We start from the raw sequence: 16,402 nt of genomic DNA, 5'->3' as shown, positions 1-16,402 counted from the left end.
CTCAAAAGCGTATGGTCTCAACACAGCCACAGCTTGGACACAATGATATCTCTCATTCCCTGCCTACAACAGAAGTTTCTGTGGTGGTCACAAGCATGTCACCTCAGCAAGGGTCAGCCTTTCACCTTTTCCCCAGCCAAGCAAACTATGGAAACAGATGCATCGGACTACGCCTGGGTGGCACACATGGCAGGACAGTGCGTTCAAGGCGTATGGACTGCAGATCAAAGGAATCTGCACATCAATCAAAAAGAGATGCTAGCTGTACAGAATGCTCTGACAGCCTTCAAGAATCTATTACAACCAGGACAACTTACAATAAGGACAGACAACACCACAGTAATGTGGTACATAAACAAACAAGGGGGTACGCACTCCTACCCTCTATGCAGGCAAGCAATCACCTTGTGGAACACAGCTCTGGCTTTCCAAGTTCAGTTAGAAGCTCAATTCCTGCCAGGAAAAAAGAACACATTGGCAGATGACCTCAGCAGAAACATCATGGATCCCCACGAGTGGAAACTGGATCCACAAGTATTTGCAATGATAACTCAAAAATGGGGCCTTCCAGACATAGACCTGTTTGCCAGTCCTCAAAACTATCAACTAACTAACAAAATTTTTTACAAGGACACTGCACCACCAAGCTTGGAAAGTGGACGCACTCTCATTCAGTTGGAAAAACCTGACAGTATATGCCTTCCCTCCATTGCCTCTCCCACAAAGGTGCTTTTGAAAGTCAGGAAGGAGAGACCACGACTGATACTCATAGCCCCAGACTGGCCACTCTTGAGGAATATGGCCCAGGGCCCACCTTGGATTTTACCACAAATTGCCCATTTGCTCACACAGCAAAAGAATCAGATTCTTCACAGCCAGCCCAAAACCTTAAATCTGGCTGCATGGCAAATAACCTAAGCATCCAGCCAGCTCCTCTTTCCCAAGCAGTTATGGATGTTATTCTGGAAGCTACGAGGCCCAGCACCAGGAAGGCTTATTCGGACAAATGGAAAAGGTTTTGTGCCTGGAACCAAGCTAAAGACCAAGACACACTTCAGCCTCACATGCCTCAGATTCTACAGTACTTAACTGAGATGTTGCACAAAGGACTTTCTTTTTCTTCCATTAAAATCCATGCATCAGCTATTTCAGCCCACTACAACACGGATCCACCCTTATTTTCGCATCCACTTCTAAGACAGTTCCTCAGAGGGGGAAAAAAACATTAGACCCCCCCCCCCCCCAGGAGAGCACCTACACCAACATGGGACCTCAGTTTTGTTCTGGAAAAACTTACGCTACCTCCTTTTGAACCAGCTTTCTCTGCAGATCTACAGTTTCTATCATGGAAGACTGCCCTGCTGCTAGCAATAACTTTAGCTAGAAGAGTCTCAGAGCTACAGACACTAATGGCAGTGGAACCTTTCCTCATTTTCCATCAAGACAAGAGTTTCTCTACGAACTAATCCTTCCTTCATGCCTAAGGTGGTTTCCAGTGTGGCTTTAAATCAAGCCATCCACTTACCCACCTTCTTCCCAAATCCAGAGAACAGAGAGAAAGACTCCTGCATTCCTTGGACATTCACAGGCAGCTTCGTTACTACTTGGATAAAACTAAGGTTTTCAGGAAATCTGCCCAGCTCTTTGTATCCTATGCTACAGCTTCACAAGGGAAGGCTATATCAAAACAAACCATTTCCAAATGGATAGGACATTGCATTCGGTTTTGCTATACCCATCATGGAAAACCAGTTCCTGCTACCATTAGGCCCCACTCTACCCGGGCAACAGCTACATCTACAGCCTTCCTCAGGGGGGTTCCAACCAAGGAGATTTTTGGAAGCTGCAACTTGGAGTTCAGTACACACCTTTACCAAACACTATCACTTACCACTTTACTCTAAGACTAGAGCTGGCTTTGCCACTGCAGTTCTGCAGGGCCTTCTAGCCTCCAATAACCCTCTATGATTCCTCCACCCATCCTTAGCTTTGGGATTCAACCCAAGTGTGATGACTGCAGCAGGGTCACACGTTGAACATAGTACAGATGTCCTTCAAGGATGCATCTGCAGTCCTAACAAATGGGGTTGTCCTGCCTCAGGCAGCCCTTCGTTCGGCCGGATTCCAAAGTCTGGGTCTGGCCTCGGCTGTTGTTGCACTTCACCCGACGTCATAGCTGCTGTGAATTGGGTATAAAGGCATCAGCCGACGCCATTTTCCTCCGTCTTTCTTGCCGCGCGGTGCCCGAAGCAGAAGCTGTTCGCAAGTGCCGGTCGGTCAGATCCAGAGATTACTACTACCGAAGACTTCTAAAAAGCTAAGTACCCCGTTGGGGACTCTTTCTTGCCTCAGCCGTTGTCAGAATAAGTAAATAACTGTTTAACTTGTGGGAAACAAATACCTCATAAGGATTTCCACTCTTACTGCCTTCCTTGCTTAGGCCCAGACCACGACGTAGCAGCTTGTCTAGCCTGTGCTTCCTTCAACCGACGGACACTTAGACGTCGGTCGGAGTTTGCAGAGGAGTTTTTCGGCTCCGCTTTTGCTTACAAAATGCCGTCGGATACTCCGACTTCACTATTAGCTAAAAAGCGTAAGGAAAAGGACCGACACTCGCGGTCCACGGTTTCGGCTGAAACCACGTTTAAGCCAACCACGAGTGTCTCGGTTTCGGCTGAAACCGAGTCCACGGTTCTTCCTTCGGCCGAATGCATACCTCCTATAGCCGAGGCCTCACACAGCATGGCTGAATCTGCTACTGAAATTTCCCCTGCTGTTGCAGGTTCCCAGGATTTATCAGATACCATTCCTTTAGACATATCTACTCCTGCACGTGGAGCTGCTAGGCCCCCTGCATCTATGTCTATCAAGGCTTTTTCCAGGGCTAAAGCAGCTAAAACATGTCCTTCATGGATGCATCTGCAGTCATAACAAATGGGTTGTCCTGTCGTCAGGCAGCCCTTCGGTCGGCCGGATTCCAAAGTCTGGGTCCGGCTTCGGCTGATGTCGCACTTCACCCGACGTCATCTCTGCTGGTCTTCGGGTATAAAGGCATCAGCCGACGCCATTTTCCTCAATCTTTCTTGCCGCGTGGCGCCCGAAGCAGAAGCTGTTCGCAAGTGCCGATCGGTCAGATCCAGAGATTACTACTACCAAATACTACTTCGAAGACTTCTAAAAAGCTAAGTACCCCGTTGGGGACTCTTTCTTGCCTCAGCCGATGTCAGAAAAAGTCAATAACTGTTTAACTTGTGGGAAACAAATACCTCATAAAGATTTCCACTCTTACTGTTTGCCTTGCTTAGGCCCAGACCACGACGTAGCAGCCTGTTCGGCCTGCGCTTCCTTCAACCGACGAACGCTTAGGCGTCGGTCGGAGTTTGCTGAACAGTTTTTCGGCTCAGATTTTGCGTACATTATGCCGTCGGATCCTCTGACTACCCAAATTGTTAAAAAACGCAAAGAAAAAGACCGACACTCGCGGTCCGCGGTTTCGGCCGAAACCACGGTTAAGCAAGCCGCGAGTGTCTCGGTTTCGGCCGAAACCGAGAAAACTGGTCATTCCTCAGCCGAATCCATGACTACTACTGAGGCTCCTGCTACCTTACCTGAATCAGCCTCAGAAATTTTGCCTACAACTGTGGTTCCTACTGATTTATCAGACACCATCCCTTTGGATATCTCAGGCCCACTACTAGTTCACAAATGCTTACTCTGGCAGAAGATTTAATATCCGTAATTAGGGGATCCCAATCTCACCCAGACAGGGCTTCTCAGCCCCCAGAAAAGAGACCTAGAACAGAGCCCCCCGAGCCTGTGTCCTCTGATTCTGCGGATGACTCAGACATTACAGACCAGCCAGAGGCTCCTTTTTCCAATTATGAGGATTCAGATGCTGAAGAATCCATTCCAGCTGCCTCTCCACCAGAGGAATTCTCCTTTGGGGAAACCTTACATGCCATGAGAGAACAATTCCAATGGCAGGGACAAGATTTCTCAGATTCAAGAAAAAGGCTTAGGACTTTTCTACACTTACCACAACATAGGCCCTTAGCTATACCTCCTGTCCTGTCTGTTGTGGACGATGCATTTAATGATGTCTGTACTGCACCTGATTCCTTACCTCCAGCCCCTGTCAAACCAGATAGATTTTACAGGGTGCCAGACACTCATCACCACCTATACAAGGCCCCACTTGCAGACCCCGAAACTATATCCCAGGGGCCTAAGGCAGTAGCCTCGACCACAGCAAAAAACCCTATTCCCGCTGAAAGGGAATCCAGGTCCTTAGAGAGATGGGGGAAAAAAGTCTACACCTCTGCTACTCTCTCAGCTAGAGCTTTAAACTGTCAGTTTCACATGATCCAATACCAAGAGTTTATGCTTGATCAGTTAACTAAAAAACTGTCCTCTGATGAATCTTTAGATAAGAAATATGTATTAGAAATGGTAAATAACATCCAACAGGTTAGTAACCATTCTTTAAAATGTGGCTATGATGCACTGGAGGCTTCATTTAGATCAGCCATGACTGGCACAGTGATAAGAAGACATGCATGGTTGAAAGAACAGGTCTTACCGGATCATGTTAAAGCTAAGCTATTGGATGCTGCTATGGATAAGGCCAGTCTATTTGGGGAGCCTGCCCAGCAGGTAATGAAGAAAATGGAAGAGAAGGCAAAATCTGTGCAAACAGTTAAAGATTTCCTACAGGTTCAGCCACCAAGGTTTAGCGGGAACTGGCCTGCCAAAAATTGGTCCTTTCCTGACCCCACAAGATCACAAAGGGGCAGGAACAGATGCTCTAGGGGCAGAAATCAATCCAGAGGAGGTGCCTACAGAGGACGACAGTGGCAAGGCAATAACCGAGGCACAGACACAACCACTGCCACTGCAACAGGACAATCACAGTGACTTGGCTCTGATTCCGCCTACCAGGGAGCAAATAGCAGCACCATTAGGCGGAAAGTTAGCCTTATTCTCGAAAAATTGGCACTATATCACAAAAGACAAGTGGATTTTGCAAACCATAGACCAAGGCTACTGGTTCCACTTCCACACTTTACCAGTAAAAAGAGGAATGCCAGACCTGCCCCCAAATCAAAAACTAGAAGCCCTTCACCAGATAGTGGAATTAATAAAGATGAGAGCTGTGGAAAGAGTACCAAGAACAGAACAGGGCAAAGGATTCTACTCCAGACTCTTCCTAGTACCAAGAAAAGAGAAAAGCTGGAGACCTGTTCTCGACCTGTCCATCTTAAACACATACATCATTGTCCCAAAATTCAAAATGCTGACCCTACAGCAACTTCTTTCCATGCTGGGCAAGGAGTGTTGGCTGGTAACTCTAGATCTCAAGGAGGCATACCTGCACGTCCCCATTCGACCAAATTGCAGAAGATACCTCAGATTTCTTGCAGGATCAGAGCATTATCAATTCTCAGCATTGCCCTTTGGCTTATCTACTGCACCCAGAGTATTCACAAAATGCCTGGCATCAGTAATCGCTCACTGCAGAGTACAGGGAATCCAAATTTATCCATACCTGGACGACTGCCTGTTACAAGCGGACAACAAAAGCAAGCTGACAACAGATTTGCAAAGGGTCATTTACTTGCTACAAGCCCTGGGATACACAGTCAATTTACAAAAGTCAAGGCTGATACCATCCCAGACAAGAACTTTCTTGGGCGCGGAATTGGACACAGTCAAACAGATGGCATTCCTAACTGCAGAAAAACAAAAAGCTCCCTCTTTACTTCTTGGCATTAACAAAGCAGAACAAACTAACAGCAAGAAAAGTTCTGCAGGCCTTGGGCTTCATGGCATCATGCATAATCTTGGTCCCACATGCCAGACTGCATATGAGAAAGCTACAGTGGTACCTAAAGAATTTATGGTCTCAACACAGGCACAGCTTAGAAACAGAAGTACCACTAATCCCATGCTTAAAACAGGAGTTCCTATGGTGGGCGCGGGCATGCCAGTCAAACCCAGGCTTGCCCTTCCACAACTCTCAAGCAAACCAAACCATCACAACGGACGCCTCAGACCTAGGATGGGGGGCACACATGCTGGACAAATGCGTGCAAGGACTGTGGACTCAGGACCAGCTGCATCTACACATAAACCAAAGAGAAATGCTGGCAGTAAAACTGGCAATCCAAAAATTCAGACCATTCCTCAAAGAAGGCCATTTGATGATAAGGACAGACAACACCACAGTCATGTGGTACATCAACAAACAGGGAGGCACTCATTCTTACCCCCTATGCAGAATGACTTTGGACCTTTGGAATCTGGCTCTCAGCTACAACATCCAGTTACAGGCAATATTTGTACCGGGAAAAGAGAACACCCTAGCAGACATTTTAAGCAGAACCACCTCGGATGCTCACGAATGGATGCTACACCCGGACATCTTCAAGGCCATCACAAAGAAATGGGGAATGCCACAAATAGATCTATTTGCTTCCCCACAAAATCACCAGCTCAAAAAATTCTGCACAAGGACATTCCACCCACTTGCATGGAAGGTGGACTCTCTATCCTTCAGCTGGAAAGGCCTGACAGCATATGCATTTCCACCTCTTCCCTTGATGCACAAGGTACTACTGAAAATCAAAGAGGAACGTCCAAGGATAATTCTGATAGCTCCGAACTGGCCAAGACAACACTGGTACCCATTGCTGAGGAGCATATCTCGGGAGAAAATTTGGTCAATACCCCGGATGCCTCTGATGTTAACTCAGAACAACTAAGAACATCATACATCCAAACCTAAAAACCTTCCAACTGACTGCCTGGAACATCACATAGCAGTAACTAACCCAGACCTTTCACAAAGGGTTAAAGACATTATTCTTGAAGCCCGCAGACCTTCAACAAGAAGGAACTATGCAGGAAAATGGAAAAGGTTCGTCATTTGGACTACTGAAAGAGGAAAAGATGTGTCGCACATAGATATTGCTAACATTCTGGAGTACTTGGCAGAGCTTCTACATACAGGCCTGTCCTATTCCTCCATCAAGATACATGCATCAGCTATTTCAGCAGAATACAGCTTTGATCCTCCTGTCTATTCACATCCTCTACTCAGGCAGTTCCTCAGAGGGATCAAGAATGTAAAACCTCCTAGGAAACCACCATTACCAGCATGGGACTTGAATTTTGTACTAGAAAAGTTGACACTCGCTCCGTTTGAACCAGCAGCAACAGCAGATCTACAACACCTGTCATGGAAAACTGCTTTCCTACTGGCTATTACTTCAGCAAGGAGGGTTTCAGAACTACAGGCCTTAATGGCAGTGCAACCCTTCCTAATCTTCCATCAAGACAGGGTGTCCATGAGAACTAACCCTACATTTATGCCTAAGGTGGTATCCAGAGTGTCTTTAAACCAGGCAATCCACCTACCTACCTTTTTTCCAAACCCACAAAACAGAGGTGAAAGAATAATGCATACCCTGGATGTACATAGACAGTTACGCTACTACCTGGACAGAACCAAAGGTAACAGAAAAACTGACCAGCTCTTTGTAGCCTATGCAACAGGAAGGGAAGGAAAAGCAATTTCCAAACAGACCATCTCCAAATGGATAGGAAATTGCATAAGATTCTGTTACTCCTACCATGGAAAACCAATTCCACAGAACATAAGACCTCACTCAACAAGGGCTACAGCCACTACCACAGCTTTCTTAAGAGGAGTGGCAACCAAGGACATTGAGGCGGCTACTTGGACCTCCGTGCATACATTTGCCAAGCATTATAATTTACCTCTATATTCTAGATCCCGAGCAGGGTTTGCCACTGCTGTACTGCAAGGGATCCTGACTACACCATAACTTTTATTCCTCCTCCCCTAGTTTGGCTATGGTATTCTACCCATTTGTTATGACTGCAGATGCATCCATGAAGGACATAGTACAGTTTTGTACCTACCATAAATGTAGATGTCCGAACTGGATAGCATCTGCAGTCAGGATTACCTCCCTCCTTCCCTCTGTGATACTCCTAGGGTATTTACCCTCCTAATAGCTAGCTGGGGAGTCTCTTATGGTGTATTTGTTTGTATATATGTACATACATGTTTATTTTTGTGTTTGCCTTCTACTATTTTGGAAACATTGGCATCTATCCAAAATTTAGCTTTCCAAGAGGGCAATTGGCATCTGGGGCAAGAAACACTGAGGAAAATGGCGTCGGCTGATGCCTTTATACCCGAAGACCAGCAGAGATGGCGTCGGGGGAAGTGCGACATCAGGCGGGGCCGGACCCAGACTTTGGAATCCGGCCGACCGAAGGGCTGCCTGACGACAGGACAACCCATTTGTTATGACTGCAGATGCTATCCAGTTCGGACATCTACATTTATGGTAGGTACAAAACTGTACTTTCTAAGGCCTTGCCTGCTAAAATCCCCTCACACAGGCCTACCTCTAGTTCCAAAATGCTCAGCCTGGCTGAGGATCTCATTTCCTTGATCAGGGGATCCCAACCTCACCCTGACAGGGCCTCTCAACCCCCTTCAGAGAAGAGGCCTAGAGCAGAGCCCCCTGAGCCAGTTTCAACTGATTATTTCTCGGATGATTCAGAAAACTCAAATCCTCCAGAAGGCCCTTATTCTCCATATGAGGACTCTGATGCAGAAGACTCCATCCCTTCTGCCTCTCCTCCTGAGGAATTTTCTTTTGGGGAAACCCTGCATGCTATGAGAGAGCAATTTCAATGGCAGGGCCAGGATTTTCCAGATTCAAGGAAAAGGCTAAGGACCTTTTTACATTTACCACAGCACAGGCCTTTAGCCATTCCTCCAGTACTAACAGTTGTGGATGATGCATTTAATGATGCTTGTACTGCCCCTGACTCTCTACCCCCGGCCCCTGCTAAGCCCGACAGATATTACAGGGTCCCGGACACACACTTTCACTTGTACAAGGCTCCTATTGCAGATCCTGAAACTATTTCACAGGGCCCCAAAGCTGTAGCAGCTGCCTCTGCCAAAAAAACCCTCCCCTCTGAAAGAGAATCTAGGGCATTAGAGAGATGGGGTAAAAAAGTTTATACTTCTGCTACTCTTTCGGCTAGGGCCTTAAACTCTCAATTCCACATGATTCAGTATCAGGAATGTTTGTTAGACCAGCTAAATAAAAAACTGTCCCCTCCTGAACCTATAGACCGTAAGTCCCTTCAGGATTTGGTACATAACACTCAGCAGGTCAGTAATCATTCCTTAAAATGCGGCTATGATGCACTGGAGGCTTCCTTTAGATCAGCTATGACTGGTACAGTGATCAGAAGGCATGCATGGTTAAAAGAGCAATCCTTACCAGACCATGTAAAGTCAAAGCTCCTAGATGCTCCCATGGAGAAACAAAGTTTGTTTAGCTCCCCTGCACAGCAAGTGCTAAAGAAGGTGGAAGAAAAAGCAAAATCTGTCCAAACGGTCAAGGATTTCTTACAGGTCCAGCCTCCGAGGTTTAGTAGAAATTGGCCTTCGAAGAATTGGTCCTTTCCAGACACTTCCAGAGCACAGAGGGGCAGAAATAGGCGCCCAAGAGGCAGAGGCCAATCCAGAGGTGCCTACAGGGGACGTCAGTGGCAGCCTAACAACCAGAGAAGTACTGCCACAGATCCAGCTACTACCACTTCCACAGGACAGGCACAATGACTTGACTCTGATTTCGCCTACCAGGGAACAACTGGAAGCACCCTTAGGCGGAAAGCTAGCCTTATTTTCCGTAAACTGGCATTATATTACAGGAGACAAATGGATTTTACAGACAATAGACAAAGGCTACAGGTTTCACTTCCACACTCTGCCAAAAAAGAGAGGAATGCCAAACCTACCACCAAACCAAAAAATAAACGCTCTAGAACAAATCAACCACTTACTAAGGATGAGAGCTATAGAAAAGGTACCGTCTATGGAACAAGGACAAGGATTTTACTCCAGACTTTTCCTGGTACCAAGGAAAGAAAACCAATGGAGACCTATTCTCGACCTGTCCGCTCTGAACACATATCTCATTGTTCCAAAATTCAAAATGCTGACCCTACAGCAACTTCTTCCCATGCTGGGCAAGGAGTCTTGGCTGGTGACTCTAGATCTCAAGGAGGCATACCTGCACGTCCCTATATGACCAGATTGCAGAAGATACCTCAGATTTCTTGCAGGATCAGAGCATTATCAATTCTCAGCATTGCCCTTTGGTTTATCTACTGTGCCCAGAGTATTCACGAAATGCCTGGCATCAGTAATTGCTCATTGCAGGCTTCAGGGAATTCAGATTTATCCATACCTGGACGACTGCCTAATACAAGCGGACAACAAGATCAAATTAACAAAAGATTTGGAAAAGGTTATACAACTACTGCAAGCCCTGGGATACACAGTCAACATGAAAAAGTCAAGGCTGGTACCATCCCAAAGGATAACATTCTTGGGTGCAGAACTGGACACTTCAAATCAGATGGCATTTCTCACAGCAGAAAAGCAAAAGCAACTACCACTCTATTTCATGGCATTAACAACACAGAACCAGCTTACAGCAAGGAACGTCCTGCAAGCCCTGGGTTACATGGCATCCTGTATAATATTGATTCCACATGCCAGACTGCATATGAGGAAGTTGCAATGGTACCTAAGGAATTTATGGTCTCAACACAAGCACAGTCTAGAAGCCCAGATTCCAATAATTCCATGCCTGAAGCAAGAATTCCTGTGGTGGGCTCAGGCCTGTCAGTTGAACAGAGGACTGCCTTTCCACAAGCCTCACCCAAGCCAGACTATCACCACGGACGCCTCAGACGTCGGTTGGGGGGCACACATGGTGGACAAGTGTATACAAGGCCTATGGACACAAGACCAGCTGAACCTACACATAAATCAAAAAGAGATGCTGGCAGTGAAACAGGCAATTCAGACATTCAGACCGTTTCTTCAACAGGGTCATTTGCTGATAAGGACGGACAACACCACAGTCATGTGGTATATCAACAAACAAGGAGGCACACACTCATATCCTCTATGCCGCATGGCAATGGACCTGTGGAATGTGGCCCTGAACCTCAACATTCAGCTCCAGGCCATATTTGTGCCAGGGAAAGAAAATATACTAGCAGACACCTTAAGCAGAACTACCATGGATGCCCACGAATGGATGCTGCATCCAGACATCTTCAAATCCATTACAAAGAAATGGGGACTACCAGAAATAGACCTGTTCGCATCCCCTCACAACCACCAATTGAGGAAATTCTGCACAAGGACATACCACCCACTTGCTTGGAAGGTGGACTCCCTCTCCTTCAGTTGGGAAAACCTGACAGCATATGCATTCCCACCTCTTCCTTTGATGCACAAAGTGCTACTGAAGATCAAAGAAGATCACCCAAAGATCATCCTGATAGCTCCAGACTGGCCGAGGCAGCATTGGTACCCGCTACTGAGGAGTATGTCTCGGACACACGCATGGCCTCTACCTCTAGTTTCTTTACTGCTAACACAGAACAACTTCAAGATCCTACATCCAAACTTGAAAACACTGCAACTAGCTGCTTGGAATATTACATAAAACAAAATAACCCAGATCTATCTCAGAGGGTTAAAGACATTATCCTGGAGGCTCGCAGACCCTCCACAAGGAAGACTTATTCAGCCAAATGGAAAAGATACCTCATTTGGAGTGCAGCAAAACGAGAAAATGTATCATTAGCAAACATAGCTAACATCCTGGAATATTTAGCAGAACTTTTCCACAATGGCCTGTCTTACTCCTCCATTAAGATTCATGCATCAGCAATTTCAGCAGAATACAACATGGATCCTCCAGTCTTCTCTCATCCTCTACTCAGACAGTTCCTGAGAGGAATTAAAATGTAAAGCCTCCAAGGAAGCCACCTTTGCCTACATGGGACCTTAACTTTGTGCTGGAAAAGTTAACACTTCCCCCTTTCGAACCAGCAGCAACAGCAGAATTACAGTTCTTATCTTGGAAAACTGCTTTCCTGCTTGCAATCACTTCAGCAAGAAGGGTTTCTGAATTACAGGCATTAATGGCAGTACAGCCCTTCCTTATCTTCCATCAGGATAGAGTGTCCTTGAGAACTAACCCTACTTTTATGCCAAAAGTGGTCTCCAGGGTATCATTGAACCAAGCAATCCACCTACCAGCATTCTTCCCCAACCCACAGAACAGGGGGGAAAGACTACTACATACCTTGGATGTGCACAGGCAATTGCTACTATCTGGACAGAACCAAGAACAATAGAAAAACTGACCAGCTTCTGGTAGCATATGCAACAGGAATGGAAGGAAAAGCAATTTCAAAACAGACAATCTCAAAATGGATAGGAAATTGCATTAGATTTTGTTACTCTTTTCATGGAAAGACAACTCCAAAAGACATCAGACCTCACTCCACAAGGGCTACAGCCACTACTACAGCTTTCTTACGAGGAGTGGCTACCAAAGACATTTTAGAAGCTGCTACTTGGAGCTCCGTGCATACATTTGCCAAGCATTATAATCTACCTTTATACTCCAGATACCGAGCAGGTTTTGCAACTGCTGTTTTGCAAGGGATCTTAACTGCACCATAATCATCTTAGTGCCTCCTCCCCCAGTTTGGCTATGGTAATCTACCCATTTGTTAGGACTGCAGATGCATCCTTGAAGGACATAGTACAGTTTTGTACCTACCATAAATGTAGATGTCCGAGAGGTATGCATCTGCAGTCAGGATTACCCACCCTCCTTCCCCTCTGTGGTACTCCTAGGGTATTTGCCCATCTTGTAGCTAGCTGGGGGAATCTATTATGGTGTATTTCTTTGTATATATGTATATACATGTTTATTTTTGTTTGTTCTCTACTGTTTGGAATCATTTACATTTATCCAAATTTAGCCTTCCTAGAGGGCACCTGGCATCTGGGGCAAGAAACACTGAGGAAAATGGCGTCGGCTGATGCCTTTATACCCAATTCACAGCAGCGATGACGTCGGGTGAAGTGCGACATCAGCCGAGGCCAGACCCAGACTTTGGAATCCGGCCGACCGAAGGGCTGCCTGAGGCAGGACAACCCCATTTGTTAGGACTGCAGATGCATACCTCTCGGACATCTACATTTATGGTAGGTACAAAACTGTACTTTTTGTACCTACCATAAATGTAGATGTTAGAGTGTTCACCCTGCTGCAGTCCAGGTTACCCTCCCTCCATCCCCTCTGAACTAGCTGGCTAAAATCTCTACAATACCTTCCTGATGTATTTGCTTATAGCTGGAGGGATTTTGTGTTTTTGCAAAATTTACTCAATATGGTACTAATTACTGACCACCTTTTTGGGGGCACCTGACATCTGGGGCAAGAAAAACTGAAGAAAATGGCGTTGGTTGCAATATATATACCCCTGGTGCACTGACGTCAGGGAAGAAGCGACAACAACCGATGCCGGACCAAGACTTTGGAATTCCGGCCGACTGCGGGACCGCCTGACGACAGGATAACCCAAGTGTGATGACTGCAGCAGGGTGAACACTCTAACATCTACATTTATGGTAGGTACAAAACTGTACTTTTTTGGTCCTAAGGTCAAAGACATGCTATCCTGGTGTGAGAAGGAGGGCAAGGCCCTCTCTGCCATGGGCATACGTTTTTCTGCCCCTCAGACACCATACAGTAAAGGTTGGGGGGTGGCAAAATGTGGTTCAAGAAATCACAGGGGTCTTGCCAGAGCACACATGGAGAGCGTTCCCCAAAGGGCAGAGGGTGGAACATTTCTGGAAGACTCCGTCCTCATGGCAGAGGAGGCTCACAGAACCAGGGGTCTAGAGAGCCCTTCTTTGGGAGACCCTTCCAGCACTCCTGAAAGGCGGCTCAATTTCCCGCCTCTGGGGGTAATCGGGGATGGAATATCTGTGCACTGGAGAGCCTGGCTAAAAATAGCCAAAGATTTATGGGTGCAGAGGATATTATCCAGAGGATACTCTATTCCATTCTTCTAAGACCCCCCCCCCCCAGCAGAAGAATTCTGGACGTTCCACCCAGTGAAAGGGATCGGGCAGATGTCCTTCAAGGATGCATCTGCAGTCCTAACATATGGGTTGTCCTGCCTCAGGCAGCCCTTCGGTCGGCCGGATTCCAAAGTCTGGGTCTGGCCTCGGCTGATGTCGCACTTCACCCGACGTCATAGCTTACTGTTTATTGGGTATAAAGGCATCAGCTGATGCCATTTTCCTCAGTCTTTCTTGCCGTGCGGTGCCCGAAGCAGAAGCTGTTCGCAAGTGCCGGTCGGTCAGATCCAGAGATTTCTACTACCGAAGACTTCTGGAAAGCTAAGTACCCCGTTGGGGACTCTTTCTTGCCTCAGCCGTTGTCAGACAAAGTAAATAATTGTTTAACTTGTGGGAAACAAATACCTCATAAGGATTTTCACTCTTACTGCCTTCCTTGCTTAGGCCCAGACCACGACGTATCAGCTTGTCTAGCCTGTGCTTCCTTCAACCGACGGACACTTAGACGTCGGTCGGAGTTTGCAGAGGAGTTTTTTGGTTCCGCTTTTGCATACAAAATGCCGTCGGAGACTCCGACTTCTCAATTAGCTAAAAAGCGCAAGGAAAAGGACCGACATTCGCGGCCCGCGGTTTTGGCTGTAACCACGGTTAGGCCAACCGCGAATGTCTCGGTTTCGGCTGAAACCGAACCCCCGGTTCTTCCTTCGGCCGAAACCATGCCTCCGATAGCCGAGGCCTCACAGAGCATGACTGAATCTGCTACTGAATTTACTGCTACAGAAGCAGGCACCCAGGATTTGTCAGACACTATTCCTTTAGACATATCTACCCCTGCACGTGGGGCTGCTAGACCCCCTGCTTCCATGTCTATCAAGGCCTTTGCCAGGGCTAAAGCAGCTAAATCTTCTAAGGCCTTACCTGCCAAAATTCCTTCACATAGGCCTACCTCTAGTTCCCAAATACTCAAAGCCTGGCTGAGGATCTCATTTCTTTGATCAGAGGATCCCAACCTCACCCAGACAGGGCCTCTCAGCCCCCTCCAGACAAGAGGCCTAGGACTGAACCCCCGGAACCTGTCTCTACAGATTATTCCACTGATGACTCAGACATTTCAGACCCTCACGAAGGCCCATATTCTCCTTATGAGGATTCTGATGCCGAAGACTCCATTCCTTCTGCTTCTCCTCCTGAAGAATTTTCCTTTGGGGAAACCTTGCATGCTATGAGGGAACACTTCCAATGGCAGGGCCAGGATTTTTCAGATTCTAGGAAAAGGCTAAGGACCTTTTTACACTTACCACAGCATAGGCCTTTAGCCATTCCGCCAGTACTAACAGTTGTTGATGATGCATATAATGATGCCTGTACTGCTCCTGATTCTCTTCCTCCGGCCCCTGCCAAGCCAGACAGATATTACAGGGTCCCGGACACACACTACCATTTGTATAAGGCTCCTGTTGCAGACCCTGAAACCATTTCACAGGGCCCTAAAGGTGTGGCAGCTGCCTCTGCCAAAACCCTCTTCCCTCTGAAAGGGAATCTAGAGCATTAGAGAGATGGGGTAAAAAGGTTTATACTTCTGCTACTCTTTCGGCCAGGGCCTTAAACTGTCAATTGCACATGATTCAGTACCAGGAATTTTTGTTAGACCAGCTAAATAAAAAACTGTCTTCTCCTGAACCTTTAGACCGCAAGTCCCTTCAGGATTTGGTACATAACTCTCAGCAGGTCAGTAACCATTTCTTAAAATGTGGCTATGATGCACTGGAGGCTTCCTTTAGATCAGCTATGACTGGAACAGTGATTCAAAGGCATGCCTGGTTAAAAGAACAATCCTTACCAGACCATGTTAAGTCAAAACTCCTAGATGCTCCCATGGAGAAACAACGTTTGTTTGGCTCCCCTGTACAGGAGGTTCTAAAGAAGGTGAAGAAAAAGCAAAATCTGTCCAAACAGTCAAGGATTTCTTACAGGTCCAACCTCCGAGGTTTAGCAGAAATTGGCCTTCGAAGAATTGGTCCTTTCCAGACAACTCCAGAGCGCAGAGAGGCAGAAATAGACGCCCAAGAGGCAGAGGTCAATCTAGGGGTGCCTACAGGGGACGTCAGTGGCAACCTACCAACCAGAGAAGTACTGCCACAGAATCAACTACAACCACTTCCACAGGGCAGACACAATGACTTGGCGCTAGTTCCGCCTACCAGGGAACAACTGGAAGCACCCTTGGGCGAAAAACTAGCCTTATTCTCCGACAACTGGCATTACATTACTGGAGACAAATGGACTTTACAAACAATAGACAAGGGCTACAGGTTTCACTTCCACACTCTACCAAAAAAGTGAGGAATGCCAAACCTACCACCAAGCCAAAAAACAGACGCT

The 16,402-nt window shown here is 46.7% G+C and overlaps 1 protein-coding gene across 1 annotated transcript in view; it reads left to right on the top strand.

Moving 5' to 3' along the window:
- ZNF207 (zinc finger protein 207) overlaps window positions 1-16,402 on the top strand; it is an 821,234-nt gene that overhangs the window by 359,360 nt on the left and 445,472 nt on the right. The window lies entirely within an intron of this gene.

Source organism: Protopterus annectens, chromosome 4.part1 (assembly GCF_019279795.1).
Source record: "Protopterus annectens isolate FY-2018-M chromosome 4.part1, PAN1.0, whole genome shotgun sequence".
NCBI lineage: Eukaryota > Metazoa > Chordata > Ceratodontiformes > Protopteridae > Protopterus > Protopterus annectens.
Note: the sequence above shows the minus strand (reverse complement) of the source record. Positions and strands in the feature narration are given on the sequence as shown.